This window comes from Chrysochloris asiatica, unplaced genomic scaffold, assembly GCF_000296735.1.
Source record: "Chrysochloris asiatica unplaced genomic scaffold, ChrAsi1.0 scaffold00110, whole genome shotgun sequence".
Taxonomy (NCBI): Eukaryota; Metazoa; Chordata; class Mammalia; order Afrosoricida; family Chrysochloridae; genus Chrysochloris; species Chrysochloris asiatica.
This window is the reverse complement of record NW_006408628.1, coordinates 8,797,180-8,800,954: the sequence shown is the minus strand read 5'-3', so window position 1 is coordinate 8,800,954 and position 3,775 is coordinate 8,797,180. Positions and strand designations below refer to the sequence as shown.

Here is a 3,775-nt window from a genome sequence, read left to right as displayed (position 1 = left end):
ACACACACATGAACCACCAAAAGAACAAACCAATCTACCTTGAAAGCTGTACAGCCAGAATGCTCCTTAGAAGTGAGAATGGCAAGAGTCTCATGGATGTGAGAGTCGAAAATTATCTGCACTCCAGTTATAGTAAAACACTTGTCCACATGACAACATTGAGTATACACATGAAATGATTCTGCCTAATAGACGAGTGACAGGGGATTCTGTAGCAAATCATTTATATATCAGCCACGGCTCTGCCTATGAAATAATCCACAACAGACTAGGGTTTCGAAAAGTTTGTGAGATGGGTATAGACACAATTCATGAATGAGCATAAACAGAAGTGTTTGGATATCTGCAAACAAAATTTAGATTGATACTCAAAGGAAGGTAAAGTTTTTAAAAATAATCATTATTTGTGACGAGACCTGGATTCAATACCATGAGCCTAAGAGGAAACAGCAGAGTATGGAATAGAAACATCCTCAATCACCGACCAAGTGAAAGTTCAAAAGTCAATCATCAGGAGCAGGACCAGCGAGTTTGCGAGGCTGTGGGCTGTCACTTGCCCTCATGCGAGGACCATGGGCGCCTTGGCTTCCAGGAGCTGGCCAACTAGGGCTCCGGCTCAGAAACAGACACCTGAGCCAGCTACTCCTGGAGCTGCTGCTGGAGGTCTTGAGCCACGTGCCCCTGTGCTCACTGCTCAGGAGCTGAAGCCAGGTGTGCCGGGGCTGGTGCGCCCTGGTGGACGGCCAGACCCTGTGGCCACTGATCCTGGCCCAGGAATAGAGTGCCCAGGGCCATACATGCCTGCAGTCCTGATCACCCTGGGCTACTTCTGCGAATGGATTAAATCTCATCTGCAACCCCTGTGACCAGGAAGGCCTTCAGCAATGGGTAGTGTGTGGGGGAGCACTGTGGGAAAGGCTTGGAAGAAAACAAGACAACCGTGCCTGGGGCCCCAGCGCAGACCTGCTTTGTCCCTTCCTTTAGATGGCGTAACAAGAAGCAGGTCTTGGACCTGGAGGAGGAGGGTCTCTGGTCAGAAGTGCTGGATAGTGGCAGGATAGAGATTTGTATGTCTGACTGATGGGCAGCCCGACATGACTGTGGCTGTCAATATCAGCTTACTGTCCAGCTTTTGGAAGCCAACCAGATTGTCCTGGATAAATTCTATGTTGCCCTGATCCCATTCAGCAATGGAACAACAATGTCTTCTTTCAGGTCACCCATGTATTCTCCAACATCAAGATGGGTGTCCGCTTGTGTTTTCCAACATTGGGGCCAGGACACACAGTTCTGGGCAGGCCACTATGGAGCCCGTGTAACTAACTCGAGTGTGATTGTGTGTAGCCAGCTGTACTAGTCAAGGACTGCCCTTCTTGGGGAAACAGCCTGTCTTCCATTCAGGCTGGAACTGTGAGCCAGATCCCCTCTTTGATCAAAGGCTTCACTTCCCTCACACACTGGAAACAACCTGGGTACAAGTGAGGCTCCTGCCAGGCCATAACTGGAAAAAGCTAAGTCCTATCACGTTCAATAGACTTCTTCTATGAGATTTACCGACTGCTGCTGCTTTAGGGCGGTCCTTGGTACACTAAGGACAGAGAAAGTGGGTCCAGGAGAGGATTGCTCTCCCTCTCCCATCCCAAGGACCTCTGAGATTCAGCACAAAGCCCCACTTTCATGTCCTCTCTGTTGCTTTCTTGTCTCATCCTGTTACAGCTTTGCTGTGTGGGTCCCTTCCAGAAAGTCCTCTTCATCTCTGAACGAGGATCTCATCTTCACAAGGGCTCATAAAAAACCAGCGGATCTTGGGTGATGAACTTATTACCTTGCTGAGGCTTCTGAGCTGCAAGACTGGTCCCAAGTTCTGACACTGAAAATTACAGAGCTCAAAAAACCGTGTGAAAAGAGATGGTTCCTCCCACACACAACGTCTCTGAAAATCAGGGTGGTCCCTTGAGCCCAACTCTGTCTGGTCCTCAAGGACCCCTATAACTGTTTGGTGTTTAAAATGATTTTATTTTTTCCAAGCACTGAGAATATGTCGACAACATACATAAGCAATCATATGTTATAAATGTTATTTTGCCACACACAAAAAAAGTCAATCAGCTGAAAAATGGATGCTTACAGTTCTCCGGGCCTCTCAAGAGCCAGTGGAACACTGTCAGGAAAAGGGTTCCACAATCATTAGTGCTCCTTTACAGTGAGAGGCTCACAGAAATGCTGACTGACACCTAAATTTGGGATTGAATGCAGAGGACTGCTCTCAAAAGGCATTGTGATCTTGCATGACAATGCACGTCTGCACACCTTCACCCACACTGTTGACACTCTGCCAAAACTTCTTTTTGAAAAATAAAAACAAAATTTTGTTTTGAGATGTTAACGCATTTGCCCTATAGTCCTGATCTTGCTCCACCAGACTTTCATGTGTTTGGTCCCTTGAAAGTAGTCCTTTGAGGATGAAGATTTACTTCTGATGAAGAAGTGAAGACAGAAGCGCATTCATGGCTCAAAACTCAGCCTAAAACATTTTTTAATTAGGGAATAAAAAAGCTTGTTGACAGATGGACAGTGTATTGAAAAGCAAGATTATGTCAAAATATGATGTATTTGTCTTTTCTCAAAATTGATTAAAATAAATACTACAGGCCTTTTGGCTGATCCTGAGCCATGGCGGTCGGCAAGAACAAAGGCCTTACAAAAGGTGGCAAAAAATGAGCCAAGAAGAATGTGGTTGATCCATTTTCTAAGAAAAATTGTTCTGATGTGAAGGCACTATTATGCTCAATATAAGAAGCATTGGGGCCCAGGAGACATCAAGCAGATGGTCAGGTCCGCTCAGGGCAAACCCCCTTCCAAGACTAAGACTCAAAGGGAATACATGAGCAGACATGCATTCTGACTGGTGACTACATTGGTCACCAGTAAGGGGAAGTGAGGGAAAAACAGCAATGAAGCTGCAAGCTAAGCCCTACAATGTTCAATAGACTCCTGTGAACCCGGGTGCAGACCTGGTTGGCCAGCAGTATGGCAAGACCTGGGGACTCCTGGGCCCAGAGTCAGTGACATAGCCACAGAGGACTAGAGTGGAGAGTGATGCGTCCAGTTGATAAGAAGTGAGGGGAGATGTACAAGATCCCCTATAGTTACAGATAATACCCACTTGACCTGGCTTCGATGGCTGGATGATCAGAGCTCAACTAAAAGAAGAAAGAAGAGGAAAAAAGAGTAATCTGATACAATTTGATGAATCTGACCTACACCTATGGATGCAGTAGCTCAAAAGAGGGAACAAATCTTTAGAGCGAGGATCACTCCCACCCCCTCCATACACAGAGTAGGCAGGGAAGGGCAACTTGGACATTGGCTACCCAAAATGCGGGTGCTACAAAGGCAAAAAGCGACTGGCCTACAAGCTTTCAAGTGGGAGCCTAGAAGAGATGGGGACATGGAGAGAGAGAGAGCAGCTGGACTCTAGATTCATGGGAAGAGAGGGACTGAGAGCTTGTGGCCAGGAAGCAGACTTGCAGAACGTGCCCTTTGGTAGTGTAAATTATTATATATGCCTGAGTGTTGTTGTTTGTTTGTTTTTAAAAAAAGGCATTAAAATGCATAGAGAGAAATACTGTTAACTGATAGTACATAGAACGGATTATAGTCATTGTAATGAAACAAGGTGTATGAGTCATTGAATGTAAAACTGATGATCTGCCCTGTAAACTTTCACTGAATTCAAATAAAAACTTAAAAATAAAAATAATTTTTAAAAAAT

At 45.4% G+C, this 3,775-nt stretch overlaps 1 pseudogene; it reads left to right on the top strand.

Moving 5' to 3' along the window:
- Positions 1-840: 840 nt before the first annotated feature.
- LOC102828042 overlaps positions 841-3,775 on the top strand; it is a 5,324-nt pseudogene continuing 2,389 nt past the window's right edge.